Genomic DNA, 15,955 nt, shown 5'->3' with positions numbered 1-15,955 from the left:
ATTGTGGAGACACACAGAAGTTAGGACTACAGAAAACAGGGTGCCTTGACGGGGCCTGTAGCTTACGCATGTATTTGCTAATGTGTGAAGATTAAAAAAACTCTTTTTAACGCATATTGTTAGACAGGTCAGTTCAGTTGGTTACAGGCTGGTTGGTAAGTTAAGCTTGGAAATTTCTTTGGTTTTGTTTGACATACATCACCCTTCCAGTGCTCCTTGCTGCAAAGACAGATTATAGGTGGGGCAGTGGCCACTTGTTTGTAGCCTTCTTACAATACTACAAGCTGAATTCACAAAGCTTCAACACAAGGATAAAGATCTTTTATTTCAGACGTTTGACTGTCATGTTAAAATCTCATTGGGCTCTGTTATTAACTGTTACTTTTTTGAAAATAGTAATCCTTATTCTGATGTGTTAGCTGTGTGAATTTAGCTAAGAGAAATTTCAGACAGGTCAAGTCAATATTGTAGTTGTTATCTTTGACAAAATACATACTTACCAGCCCAAGTAGTCCAGCGCTGTCGTCCTACAACCAGAAGTATTAAGTGAGGTCTTTGATCCCGTGCCACCATCTTGGATTTGGGCGCCAACTTCCTGATCAATACAGGTGGTCCCCTACTGCTCATGCGTCCCAAAGCCTCCTGGGATGTGTGATATGAAAGGCTTCCAGGAGGAAAGAGGAGGGGTGGACCCAGCAAACATCATACTCACCTAGGTAAAGAATAAAGAAGTGGAAGCTAGTGCTTGATGGGAAAGATACTTGCTACCCAAAAAGAAAATACAAACGAGAGTAAAGGTCTGCTTCAAGGTGTATGTAAACCCAAACTTTGAACTTCTCCTATTTGTTTCCATTTGGACTATTAAATATACCATTTAAAGTGTTTTGTTATATCTGTTCCATAAGTGCAAATAATACCTGCTGTTACTTCCAGAAATGTTGTCAGCTGGTACTGTTAGTTCTTATGGACTCTACCTCTGGTGGCTTTTATCATTTAGCATTGTTCTCAACCAGGTCTGTAGAATACAGAACACTTCCCTCATGTTATAAAGAGGATGGTGATCAGTAGGCCTAACTCATTTCCTGTCCTAGGGTGACAGTGCTGTTTCTCCATAACACACCTCCTGCATTAGTGTGTCCCTACTCTAGATGGAGGAGCATAGAGGGCACAGCAGACAGCAGCAATGGCAGTCTGCTGTGATGGTAATGTTAAATGTATTAGCAGATTTAGATACACTAAAAAATTGAGGCCAAACTCAATCTCACACTTTATAATCAGTTACAGCAAACAGTTTTTTCCTTTTGGTTTAAAGGTTTTGCATGAATAAATAAAAGCTGATCATTTTAATTACCTCTGCCAGTGTTAAGTGGTTTGTCTTATGCCTGTAAACTGTTACATTCTGTTGGAGAGCTTGAGCTTGTGAAAAACAGCAGACTTACTAGCCAGATCATCAAATGAAAATAGAAGAAAGAAATCCTAAAAAAGGAAACTAATACAGCCATCACATCTAAGAACTGGTAAGCTGAAATATAATAAATATTTGCTTTTGGGTCCAATACTGCTTTAACCACTTTAATTTTAACCACCGCTGATTTACGTCGGCAGAATGGCACGGGCAGGCAAAAGGGCATACCTGTACATCCCTTTGAATTTGCTACCTAGTGGGTGCGTGCTGCCGGCGGCGTCCGCATGCCCGCGGGTCACGCAAACTCGATGTTAGCCGGCGGCCCACGATTGCAGCGAGGAGAGGCAGAACGGGATGATGCCTATGTAAATAAGGCATTTCCCTGTTCTTCCTAGCAACATGAGAGGGATCTACTGCACTCTGTCATTGGGAGCAGTGATCTCTGTCGTGTTGTAGTGAGCCCATCCCCCCTAGAGTTAGAACACATCCAGGGAACACACTTAACCCCTTGATCGCCCCCTAGTGTTTTACCCCTTCCCTGCCAGTGCCATTTATACAGTAATCAGTGGCTATTTGTAGCTCTGATCGCTGTATAAATGTCAATGGTCCCAAAATTGTGTCAAAAGTGTTCGATCCGTCTGCCATAATGTCGCAGTCCCGATAAAAATCACAGATCGCCACCATTACTAGTAAAAAAAAAATAATAATAATAAAAATGCCATAAATATATCCCCTATTTTGTAGACGCTATAACTTTTGCGCAAACCAATCAATATACACTTATTGCTATTTTTTTACCAAAAATATGTGGAAGAATACATATCGGCCTAAACTATGGAAGAAATTAGTTTTTTTATATATTTTTTGGGGATATTTATTATAGCAAAAAGTAAAAAATATTGCTTTTTTTTAAAGATTGTTTTTGTTTATAGCGCAAAAAATAAAAACCGCATAGGTGATCAAATACCACCAAAAAAAAGCTCTATTTGTGGGAAAAAAGGACGTCAATTTTGTTTGGGTACAATGTCGCAAGACCGCGCAGTTGTCAGCTAAAGCGACGCAGTGCCGAATTGCAAAAAATGCTCTGGTCAGGAAGGGGGTAAATCCTTCCGGGGCTGAAGTGGTTAAGGAATATGAAGAAAAATGTTATGACTATCTTCCATATAACGATAAGTCAGATACTTCATCACTGCCTGTAACCTTAATCTGACAAAGGTCATTGATCAATTGCTACAGATTACACATTTCCCAGTTTATATACATAAAGCTTGATGTGTGCTACCATTAAAATCAGACAGCTAAGAGGTCTCTAGGACAAGGATTAGAACCTCTGTGAGGTTTTTATTGCTATCTGTGTCATCCTTTGAGTAGATTTTACTTACCATTCTAATAAGTACCTGTCACTAAGATAAGAAAAGGGGAATTTTAATAGGTTACAAAAGCTATAAAAATACAACATAGGGTTAAACCCTTCCTAACTCTACTAGAAAAAAAGGACTTTAATCCTATGTGTGTCCCAGTTGGAAATACTTCTCACTTCTTGCTTTGGCTAAGAAACAATAAAAAGTCGGCAGTGCTTCTTATCCTCCCCACTCTATTGAAAACTAAAAATCAAGGTTTTGTCCAAAGTTAAGCTTAAAACTGGTGTTATACAATGAAAATTTTATATGCTTCTAGGAGAGAAAGTATTATGTGCCCGCATGATTACACAGTGGTCCAAAAATTACAGAACAACAAGAAACATGCAAGTAGTCCAAAATTCTCATGAATATCATTTGCCGGTAATTTTAAACATGTTTTTCCTCTGTAAACATCAGTGCTCCCGCAACACTTACAGGCAGCATTAGGGCACCCCCCCCCCCCCCCCCGGCATGTTATTTAACCTATTTTAAGACCAGCATGTTAAAATCCCTTCCCATCCAGGGCATTTTTCAGCACTGTCATATTTTAACTAACAATTACTCGGTCATGCAACACTGTACCCAAATAAATTTTATATAATTTTTTGATGGTATTTACCTTAAGAGACTGAACATTTTGAAAAAAAAACTGTTCCTTTAGTTTCTGCTATAAAACTTTGCAAAAAATAGTCTTTCTTCATAAACATAGGCTAACGTATTCTGCTACATTTCTTTGGTTAAAAAAGTGTACATTATTTAGACTGTGTGAAAGTTGTAGAGTCTACAAACTTATTTAAAATGTATTGACCCTAAAGTTCTGATTGGCCAGCTCATTTTCTGAGGTCCTAAAATGCCAGGACAGTACAAATACCCTCAAATGACCTTTTTTCTGTAAAGTAGATAACTGAAGGTATTTAGTAAGAAGAATGGTAAGTTTTTCAAAGTTGTATTTTTTGACACAATTTTTGGGGAAAATGAAGAAAGTAAATAAAATGTTATTTTATTTTATAAAGTTGTCATTTTAAAAAGTTATTTCACACACACAGCAAGGGCATACTTACAATTACACCTCAAAACACATTCATCCACTCCTCTGGAGTATGGGGGTACCATATGTGTGAGACTTTTTTTTTGTTTGCTTTAATGCATAGAGAGGCCCAAAAACCAAGGAGCACCTTTAAGCTTTCAGGGGCCATAAATAATGGCTCTGATTTCCTGACTACCTAACACATTTCATGAGGTCATGAAGTACCAGGACAGAAGAAACACTTATAAATTGACAACATTTTGCAAAATAGACCCGTCAACAGGTGTAAAAAATGCTGTCAATTAAAAATCCAAATCAAATCAATATTTGGTGTGATCACCCTTTGCCTTAAAAATAGCATACATTTTTCTAGGTACACTTGCAAACAGTTTTTGAAGAAACTCAACAGGTAGGTTGTTCTAAACATCTTGGAGAACTAACTACAGGTCTTCTGTGAATGTAGGCTGCCTCAAATCCTTCTGTCTCTTCATGTAGTCACAGACAGAATCGATGATGTTGAGATCAGGTCCAAACCATCACTTCCAGGATGCCTTGTTTTTCTTTATGCTGAAGATAGTTCTTAATGACATTGGCTTTTTTGGGGGGGTCATTGTCCTGCTGCAAAATAAATTTGGGGCCAATCACATGCCTCCCTGATGGTTATGGCATGATCAGTGATGTATTTTTGTTTTGTTCTGCCCTAGGCAAGATTAAAATCGGGCGCCCCCCCATCCAAATTTGTCCCACCTTTTCTTGTTCCGTTAATACCCACCACCATCTGATCCAAACCTGTTCATCAAAAACTCTATTCCCCATCTGTCTGGTGGATCAGATCGGATGGCAGTCTGATGGAAATGGACAGGTTTGTCCATTACCATCCAACTGCCCCATAGAGGAGAGCGGGCTGTGTTCATGTCCACTCTGCAAATTTTTTTTTTTTTACATTTTGGGGGGCTTTGGAGTGACATCAGGGGTCTAAACATACCTCTAATGTCTCTTTTTTGACACAGAGAAATGGACTGAAAACAGTCTTTTTTTCTGCAGTCTGAGTTGCACTGTGGATGAATGAGATAGGAGTCTATATAGAGACTTCCATTCATTCATAAAATGAAATATAGTAAACAGTATTTACTATATTTCTTTTGCATACTGACAGATAGTAAACACAGTTTACGATCAGTTAGTGATTAATGAATACAGAAGCGATCGGTACTGTGATCGCTGCCGTATTCTTTCAGGAAAGGAAGGGAGCTGGTAAAGACATGTTTACCAGCCTCCTGCCCTCCATCCACCCAAATCTCCCGCACTAGCAGCTGCTGCAGGTGGTGAGATGGAGTGGATGGATCCATCCATCCATCCATGGATCCATCCATCCATCTCCCACAGTAGCAGTGGCTGCAGGTCAATGGAAAAGGGTGTTAGGAGAGCAATGCAGCAGCTGCATGGAGCAATCCCCCGCTCTCCATTTATCCATTTCCAGCACTAGCAGCAGCTGCATCTGGTGGGAGAGGGAGGTGGGAGAGCCAGCCAGCAGCTGCATGGAGGAGAAACCCGGCAATCAGGGAGGTGAAGGCACTAAAGGGGGGGTCGGAGAAGTGGGAAGGGGATCTATTTGGACAAACAGAACCCTCTATGGATTCCCTGCAGCTCCCAAAATCGACGGGAGGGCAGAGGAGGGAAGCCAACAGCTGCAGGGCATCAGGTTTGCGAGAGAGGGAAGGGGTCATTGCAGCAGGGTGGTGGGGAGAGGGAGCCTGGGGGCAGTGCTGCCCCCTGAAATTTTCCACCTAAGACAAACACCTTGTCTCACTGTTGATACGCCCCTGAGCATGATGGATAAGTATCTGCCTGTATTTCTCAGCATTAAAGACATCATTGATCCTAATCAAATCTCCAACTCCATTTGCAGAAATGTAGCCCCAAACTTGCAAGGAACCTCCACCAAGCTTCATTGTTGCCTGCAGAAACTCATTATTGTGCCGCTCTCCAGCCCTTCAGTGAACAAACAGCCAAATATTTAAAATTTTGACTCATCACTCCAGAGCACCTGATGCTATTTTTCTGCAATCCAGTTCCAATGTTATCATGCATACTTGAATCTCTTAGCCTTGTTTCCATGTCAAAGGTATGGATTTTTGACCGCGATTCTTCCGTGAAAACCATCTCTTGCCAGACTTCTCCGGACAGTAGATGGGTTTCCCTGGGTCCCACTGTCCGCCAGTTCTGTGCTGATGGCATTGCTGGACATCTTCCAATGTTGAAGGGAAGTAAGCATTATGTATCCCTCATCTGCTGCAGTAAGTTTACTTAGCCGACCACTGTGTCTACGGTCCTTAACCACTTCCCTACCCAGCCATAGACATATGACGTCCACAGATGGGATCTCCTATCCTGGGTGGACGTCATATGACGGCCTGGGATTCCCGTGCCTGCCGCGTTGCTTGGGACCCGGTGCATGTGACCGCCGGGCACCCGCAATTGCCCGTTAACCGGGCCGGACCGTGGATCTGTGTGTGTAAACACACAGATCCACGTCCTGTCAGTTGTGAGGAGAGCGATCTGTGTTCCTAGTACAGCGGAACACTGATCGGTCTCCTCCCCTTGTACGTCCCCGCCCCCTACAGTTAGAAACACTCCCTTAGGAAACATATTAACCCCTTGTGTCCCCCTAGTGGTTAACCCCTTCACTGTCTGTCACATTTACACAGTATTCAATGCAATTTTATAGCATTGATCGCTGTATAAATGTGAATGGTCCCAAAAATGTGTCAAAAGTGTCCGTAGTGTCCGCCATAATGTCGCAGTCACGAAAAAAATCGCGATCGCCGCTAAAAAAATTAATAATTTTTTTTTAAAAAATGCCATAAATCTATCCCGTATTTTGTAGACGCTATAACTTTTGCGCAAACCAATCAATATACGCTTATTGCGATTTTTTTTTACCAAAAATATGTAGAAGAATACGTATCGGCTGAAACTGTGGAAAAAATGTGTTTTTTTTTTTAAAAATTGGGATATTTATTATAGCAAAAAGTAAAAAATATTGTGTTTTTTTCAAAATTGTCGCTCTTCTTTTGTTTATAGCGCAAAAAATAAAAACCGCAGAGGTGATCAAATACCACCAAAAGAAAGCTCTATTTGTGGGAAAAAAAGGACGTCAATTTTTTTTGGGTACAACTTCGCACAACCGCGCAATTGTCGTTTAAAGTGCGACAGCGCTGAAAACTAAAAATTGGCCTGGGAAGGAAGGGGGTGAAAATGCCCTGTATTGAACCGGTTAATGTTGCCTGTTTCTTTGTACTTTTTCAAAAGAGCTTCAATAGCATCTTGAAATCCCAGCCTGTTTTGAAATATTTGCCTGGGAGGGTCCTTGCTGATGCAGTATACCTACCTTGTGTCTTGTTGCTGTGCGCAGTCTTGCCATGTTGTATGACCTGTGACATGAAACTGTCTTCCACAGAGTTTAGCTGTTCCTTTCCCATTTTTAAGCCTCCTAAACTGTTGTTTCTGTTTTAGCTATGGCTGTGTTTCAACTTACATATGATTTTCATTAGCACCTGCTTGGTGTAATTGGTTAATCATACGTCTGACTCTAATCCTACAAAATCCCTGACATTGTGCAAGTGTAAGAACTGATGCTGGTTTGAAGCCAAAGGGTAGTCACGCCAAATATTGATTTGATTTACATTTTTCTTCTGTTTGCTCACTTAGTATTTTGTAAATTAATATAAATAAACAATTAAAAAATTATATTTTTTAAAGCATTCTTACTTTACAGAATTTCTTCACACCTGCCTAAAACGTTTGCACAGTACAGTAGATATATATCTATATAAATAGATATATATTGTAGCTGCACAAAATGCATATACAGTATTTTAGGTATGCCTCCTGACTAATAAAGATTTATTCCTGATGCAGAAGTTCTCTCAAGCATCTCCTACTGCCCGGGGAGGCTCTGCAGATCTCCATTCGTTTTGGAGGTTTTCATTGTCATCTTGCTAACAAGCATGCTTGGCTGATTGAAAAACTTTGAAGCACTATGCATTAAATGTTCGTTTTATTTTAATAATGATAAAAAGCAGATTTTTTACAAACTGTACCTAGCATGAAAAGGTTAAAAACTTCAAAGGTAACCAAAAACTGCTATAATTTTTTAAAGCCTTACTTTTTGAGAGCATCTAAAAACAGTAGACTAAAAATACTAAATATTTTTAGTCTAGTCTTTTAGGTAAATATTGCAGCTATCGTGTTTCTTCATATTATTCTAATTCTATTAATAATAATAAAAAGAAGAATAAGGGATTAAATTGTAAAAGCATGGTTTAGTGCTCCAGCTTTGTAGATGGTATTCCCCAGTAACAATGAATTTTTAAGGAAGTTTCTATTCAATTTTCATAATCTAACAAGGCACCAGGAAAGTTGATTTAAAAAATACTTTTATTAAACATTTAACAGAAGGCCTTAAGCGTTTTACTCCCAAAAGACTTGTGGGACACAAAACCCCAAAACTTTATGAGTTGGAGCTTAGATTAGTTACCATCACACAAAAGAAAAGGATTACCATCATGAGTCTGTAGCACAAGGCAGACCTTCCACCACAGAATAGAGAAGTAAATGTCTAAGACCGGGTTCAAATATGTGTTTCCAGCATGGGGTCCGGTGCGTTTCTGTTCACCGGTTCAGGTGCCATTCAGTTCCAAATGTTTGGCTGAATTTGCACCTGAACCGGACCCAAAAACACACAGGACTCTTGTAATTTGTACTGCGCCAGCCCCGGACAGGTGTAAACCGGCTCCATTGAAAGCCAGACACACTCGCATGTCATGAGAATTGGATGCGGTGAAAACAGCATCCAGTTCGCACATGTGTGATCCTTACTCTAAAGAATAAGTAAACGTGTCTCAGAGTTCTCATTTCAGCTCCAGCAGGGTATCTGAATGCAGAGGGGTCAATTCGATATGATTAGTTATTTTCACTCTATTTGTTGCATACATTTTATTTTCCTAAAAATGTTCAGTTAGAGCATAGAGCAACAAATATAGCTTTTTCACATAAAACGGGTATTCAACTGTTAAAGGACTTATTTTTTCATGAATTGTTATCCTTTTCCAGCTCTTCCCAGTAGAGCTAGCAGTATTTTAGGGAGTGATAATTAATGCCATGACCTCTGTAAATTGATTTTTCCATATTTAAAATATCTAAAAAAGTAAAAAAGTGATAAAATATCATGCTGATTTGGGCAGTGATGCCTTTAGTGAAATAAAAAATCAATTTTATTCATAAAAAAGTGATTGTGAGAGCAGTAGTAAAGCCAGCTTTGTGATTTTTACCTACAAGTAAGTCTATAATAAGGCTTACCTGTAGGTAAAATGAATATCTCCTAAACGTGCACGGTGTAGGAGATATTCACCCTGGATGCATCCTGTGACATCACCAGCGCTTGCGGCATACTTTGCAGAGCTTCATGCCAGAAACGAGGGCTCCCACGAGCATACACAGGAGTGACGTCATCACGGCTCCGGCCAATCACACAGCCAGAGTGCGTGGACCCGGATGAAACACCAGGGGAAGATGTCAGCCCTCTCATTGGTGACATCGCGTAGCTGGAGGGCTTTATTCTAATGTAAGTATTTCATTGCCTTACAGATGTTTTTCTTTTTTTTTAATCAGATGCGGTTTACAACTGTTTTATCAGTAATTAATATATCACATGCTCTGTGAATTGAACCCAGGGTGAGTCTGGTTTGTGGACCTCTAATGTACTCAGGAGATATTTTTGTTAAAACACATGCATTTTATAGTTCAACAGAAACTGGATTTTATACAGGCATATAGAAACCTGACACAGAGGTAAGTGTTACATGTTGAACATTTCAGTAAGAAAGTGTAACACACCCTGCTCCATAGAAGCCCTGCTTTCAATGCCTTGCACTTATTATGGCCAACAAGCATTAAACATCTGATAATGGGCATAATTCACATAAGCAGATCGCATTCGGTATTTAGGTGCTTTCCCAGATACCACATGAGATCCTGAAAATGTCAATTCACTATTGCTTTATGCAGTATTTACCACATAAAGCAAGAACGCTCGGTAAATACCACATAAATCTGGAGTCAAATAACAAAAATAAATAAAAAAATGCATGCAGTAAATAAGTAGTGGTCCCAGCATGCAATAGTTAGAGAACCGGCACCCCCAGTATCCTTAACAACCAGTAAACAACATAGCTGTTAAGGAACGGGCAGCCGGCGGGTCCTTAACAATGAGTTATTAGCTGTCAGTGGGATTCCCCACTGAAAGCTGATTGTAAAGAAAAAATTGCTGCCAATTAAAAATTGCTGAAAAAAACAGCATGGGGTTCCCCCAAAATCCATACCAGATCCTTATTCAAACATGCAGCCCGTCAGGTCAGGAAAGGGGGGAAAATGAGAGAGCTTCCTCTCCCCTCCTGAACCATACCAGGCCACATGCCTTCAACATGGGGGGGTGCTTTGGGTCAGGGAGGTTTCCCACCAAAGCACCTTGTCCCCATGTTGGTGAGGACAATAGCCTCTTCCCCATAAACCTGGCCGGTGGTTGTGGGGGTCTGCAGGCAGGAGGCTTATCAGAATGTGGAAGCCCCCTTTAACAAGCTCCCAAGATCCTGCACCTGATCATCTGAAAAAGAGGGCAAAGTCCCTGAAAACGCGTCATGCGCACCCCCTCTCCCGACTTTCCCCAGGTATTTTGACAGCTGTCATCCTTGTGTGCAGCTTAGAACGCCGCCGCTAATATCCATACTTTGAGTTGGCTGGCGCCCTGTCATCCTCTCTCTCGGTTTGCTCAGCGATGCCTACAGCCTCACACTGATCACAACTGCTTGGTCTCAGGTGTTCCTTATCCATGCTGTTTCATGCTAACTTCAATGTAAGTGTGCTGCTTATTTTAACTACTTGCCACCCACGCTATAGCCAAAAGATGGCTACAGCGTGGGCCTTAAAGGGGTTGTAAACCCTCGTTTTTTTTTTTTAAATAACAAACATGTCATACTCGCCTCCACTGTGCAGTTCATTTTGCACAGAGTGGCCCCCTATCTACCTCTTCTGGGGTCCCCTGGTGGTGCTGGTAGCTCCTCCCCGCATTGGGTGTCCCCGTTGGAGAAGCGCTCTCCTTGGTGGACACCCATGCAGGCGCACTTCCGAGTCCTGCTTTTGCATGTATTCCCACAGAAAGCAGGGCTCGGCCCCGCCCCCCCTGGCTTCTGTCAGAGGGTTATCAGTCCCTCACATAGAAAGCCACAGCTGCATTTTCTGTGCCCACCAGTGTCAGCTGCCAGTGCCCACTGTGCCACCTACCAGTGCCACCTATCAGTACCCACCAGTGCCACCTATCAGTGCCCACAGTGCCACCTATCAATGCCTATCAGTGTCTCATAATCAGTGCCACAGATCAGTGCTGCCTATCAGTGTCACTTACCAGTGTCACTTACCAGTGCCCATCAGTGCCACCTATCAGTGCCGTTTATCAGTGCCACCTATCAGTGCCCTTCAGTGCCACCTATCAGTGCCCTTCAGTGCCACCCATCAGTGCCACCCATCAGTGTCAACCATCAGTGTCACCCATCAGAGCCACCTATCAGTGCCGCCTCATCAGTGCTTATCAGTGCTGCCTATCAGTGCCGCCTTATCAGTGCCACCTATCAGTGCAGCCTCATCAGCGCACATCAGTGAAGGAGGAAAAACCTGTTTTCTAAATTTTATAACAAACTATGAAACAGTTTTGTTTTTTTTTTCAAAATTTTTGGTCCTTTTTTGTTTTATTTAGCAAAAAATTAAAAACCCAGCAGCAATTAAATACCACCAAAAGAAAGCTCTATCTATGTGAAAAAAAATGATAAAAATTTCATTTGGGTACACTGTAGCATGACCACACAATTGTCATTCAAAGAGTGACATCGCTGAAAGCTGAAAATTGGTCTGGGCAGGAAGGGGGTTTAAGTGCCCTGTAAGCAAGTGGTTAATAAAGTGCTTTTTATTTGATACTGACCTCAGGGCCCTGTTGTTCGTTTTCTTCTATTTTGAGGAGTGAAGGTTGCGAAGACAAACAAAATTTCACAAATCTTTATGAGAGACAACCTGATTTGTGCTAGATAGATAAATTAATCTGTCTGTAAGTTCTTGAAAAATTCCCTTAAGCATGTTCCCATCACTTGTTTTAAGTTAAATATCACCAAAAAAAGATTAATTCCACAGAATGATCCCGGATAATTTGGGCCGTTAAAATTAACATTACATGCTTGTCTACTTGTATTGATTGTTTATGTGCTGTCATATCCACTACTTTATTTCACTGACTAGAGCTGAATCAATATCCAAAAATAATTAGGGAGGAAAGTACTATTTATTTCCACTGCCAGTGGAGCATAACAAACCATATTAGAAAAATACAGAGTACAGTATTGTATACACACAATAGAAATTATTTGTTACGCTGTTAAAGCCCAGTTGAAGTCATGGTTTTTATTACTGTTAGGCAGTCAAGCTGCATAACAAGTAAAGAATATGACAGTTTTTAATTATTGTTTTTATTGTGTGTTAGTGCTTTACAACTATATCAAGCAGAACACTGGGGATCTGAACCACACCTCTCACACAGGGTACAGGTCTGACCCAACTCTGCACACTGCCCTACTCAACATTGCTGCCTAAAGTGGTCCTAAACTCAACTTTTTACCTTAATGCAGTGGCGTAGCTAGCACATCTGGCACCCGGGCTGGTCATTTTTTTCACCCCCCCAAGAAAAATGGTAAGTGGCAATATAGCAGTGCCACATCAAAACTTTAGGTGTGGTCAGATTGCATCAACACTGTTAGGGGTTTAAAGGACCATATGCTTTAATGACTGTGCCACAAGCAAGTATGTGACAGACAGTACAAACCTCAGTATACTCATTTTAAAATAAAACTGTTCTATTGCATATCCTTTACTACACACAGCTAACCTTAAAGTGATATTAAAGTCTAGTTTTTGTTTTTCTAAACATGTTATACTTACCTGCTGTCTGCAGTGGTTTTGGACAGAGCAGCTTGGATCCTCCTCTCTGGTTCCTCGCCGGCACCCCTGGTCCCTCCCTTTTTCTGGGTGCCCCCACAGCAAGCAGCTACACCCAGGCAGGTGCCCTCCCGAGCTGCGGCTCTATGTGTCCATCCACACATGGAGCCATGGCTCAACTCCGCCCCCTTCCATCTTCTGATTGGCTCGCTGGCAGCAGTGTGAGCCAATGACTGCTATCAAAAGCTAATCAGGAGTGTGAGTCCCTGGACAACCAAGGCTCTCGTGGACATCGCTGGATTGAGAGGGGGCTCAGGTAAGTATTAGGAGGGGCTGGGGGGGCTGCTGCACACAGAAGTTTTTTTAGAATGCATAATGATTAAAAACCTTATGCCTTTACAACCACTGTATGAAAAGAATATGCTGTACTTAGAATGCTGTAGTCAAGAGTAAGAAATGTAAAACACAGTGAGGGGAATTTATCAAAACTGGTGCAGTCAGAATCTGGAACAGCTGCGCATAGCAACCAATCAGCTTCTATCTTCAGCTTTAAAAATTAAATCTATGAGCTGATTGGTTGCCGTGCTCAGTTTGAAGCTGTGGAGCTTGGTGTAAGTGGAGCTGGATTAAGTGGGAGTTAAAAACAAGTGTTAGAGTATACAAGTCTTGCTGTCTGTTGGTGTGTGTTGCTGTCTGTTGGTGTGTGTTGCTGTCTGTTGGTGTGTGTTGCTGTCTGTTGGTGTGTGTTTGCTGTCTGTTGGTGTTTGCTGGGTTGCATTTTGGGGACTTTTCCTTTTAGTTTTTAATTTGCCTTTTGCTGTCACTTTTTAAATAGCTTTTTTTTTTTTTTTTTTTTCTTGTTTCATCAGTCTATCAATTAAGGGGTGTGGTTAATTGCTCACAGGTGCCTATTTAACTTGTTGTAGGACTCAGTCTGAGCGTGATCAGTTTGAAGCTGTGGAGCTTGGTGTAAGTGGAGCTGGATTAAGTGGGAGTTAAAAACAAGAGTTTAAAACAGGAGGTTATAACAGGGGTCATAGTACCTGTGTAGTGTGAGTATCTGAGTGTTGTCTGAGTAGTGTGTGTGGATCGTTAGTACTTGTGTATTGTGTACCTGTGTATTGTCTTGTCGTGTACCTGTGTATTGTCTTGAGTATTAGTGCCAGGAAGCTAGTTGTTAGGTAATTTGGACAGGGTAAAATCCCCAAATCCTCACCAAATTTAATAGGTACGATGCCCGGCGGGTGTGGAGAGGCGACTCTTTGTACATCTTGCCGCATGTATGCGTTCCTTGATCATCCGATCGAGGGCGAATACTGCTGTGCAAAATGTAAGCACATTGTTTCCCTGGAAGCCCAGGTTCTGAATCTGGGGAAGCAACTGTCAGCACTGAGAAGTCCCTCCATACTAAAGGTGAGCCAGGAACGTACACGGCAGGTGCCGGCAGGGGCCAGCACAGAGGCGGGTGGAGACAAAGAGGTGCAGGCACTAGCAAAGAGTAGATGGGTGACAGTCAGGAGGGGTAGAGGGGGAAGTGCCAGGGAGGCCGATCCAGGACTGGAGCATACCAATAAGTACGCTCCATTGAGTGACATTGGTGTAACCAGTCAGGGACCAGCACTGCTGGAGATGAGGGACTCTCCTAGCTGCCAGGGGAAGAACTCCTCCAGTGAGAGTGGGGGGGCAGCAAAGGGAAAGGAAAGACAGATTCTGGTGGTAGGGGACTCAATTCTTAGAAGGACAGAGAGGGCAATCTGTAACCAAGACCTGAAGCGCCGAACAGTATGCTGTCTACCGGGCGCTCATCACATCACGGATCTTGTGGACAGATTACTGGGAGGGGCTGGGGAAGACCCGGCTGTCATGGTGCACGTTGGCACCAATGACAAAGTCAGAGGCAGATGGAGTGTCCTAAAGAACGATTTTAGGGACTTAGGAGCTAAATTGAGGAAAAGGACCTCCAAGGTAGTGTTCTCAGGAATACTACCGGTACATCGAGCCACACCAGAGAGGCAGAGGGAGATTAGGGAAGTAAACAAGTGGCTGAAGAGCTGGTGTAGTAAGGAGGGGTTTGGGTTCCTGGAGGACTGGGCCGACTTCTCAGTCGGTAACCGGTACTATAGAAGGGACGGACTGCACCTAAATGAGGAGGGTGCAGATCTGCTGGAAATGAAGATGGCCAAAAAGTTAGAGGGGTTTTTAAACTAGGCGATGGGGGGGAGGGTCCAGAGACAGTGATAGCCAGCGCGGAAGATATTCCAGAGGGTAGTATTGGGGGCATTAGTGGTAGGTTAACCAAAGCACAAAAACACAAGGTGAGTATAGTAGCAAGTCCAAGTTGCAATCTTGAAACACCCAATACGAGGACAATATGCGACCGGTCTAAACTATGTGGCATGTTCACCAATGCCAGGAGCCTGGCGGACAAGATGGGTGAACTAGAGATACTGTTGTACAAGGAGGATTTGGATTTTGTGGGAATTTCAGAGACCTGGTTCAACAGCTCTCATGATTGGCTGGCAAACATTCAAGGGTATACCCTATACCGCAAGGACAGAGAGGGTAAAAAAGGGGGAGGGGTATGCCTATATATCAAGAATAATGTACAAGTGAATGTGAGAGATGACATCACTGAGGGGGCTAGGGAGGAGGTGGAATCTTTATGGGTAGAGCTCCAAAGGGATGAAGCTAAGGGGAAAATAATACTGGGAGTATGCTATAGGCCCCCTAACCTGAGGGAGGAAGTGGAGACGGATCTCCTATCACAAATTGGATTAGCAGCAAGGATGGGAAGTGTTATCATAATGGGGGATTTTAATTATCCAGACATAGACTGGGCGGAGGGAACCGCGCATTCATTTAAGGCTCGCCAGTTCCTTAGTGTCTTGCAGGACAATTTTATGGGTCAGATGGTAGACGCACCAACTAGAAATAAAACATTACTAGATCTACTGATTACCAACAATACAGACCTGATAACAGATGTGGAAATACGGGGCAATTTAGGTAACAGCGATCACAGGTCAATTAGTTTCAGTATAAATCACACAAATAGGAGACATGAAGGGAACACAAAGACACTGAATT

The sequence above is a fragment of the Aquarana catesbeiana genome, linkage group LG05, assembly GCF_042186555.1.
Source record: "Aquarana catesbeiana isolate 2022-GZ linkage group LG05, ASM4218655v1, whole genome shotgun sequence".
NCBI classification, from domain to species: domain Eukaryota; kingdom Metazoa; phylum Chordata; class Amphibia; order Anura; family Ranidae; genus Aquarana; species Aquarana catesbeiana.
The sequence above is the reverse complement of the archived record's forward strand: the minus strand, read 5'-3'. Positions refer to the sequence as shown.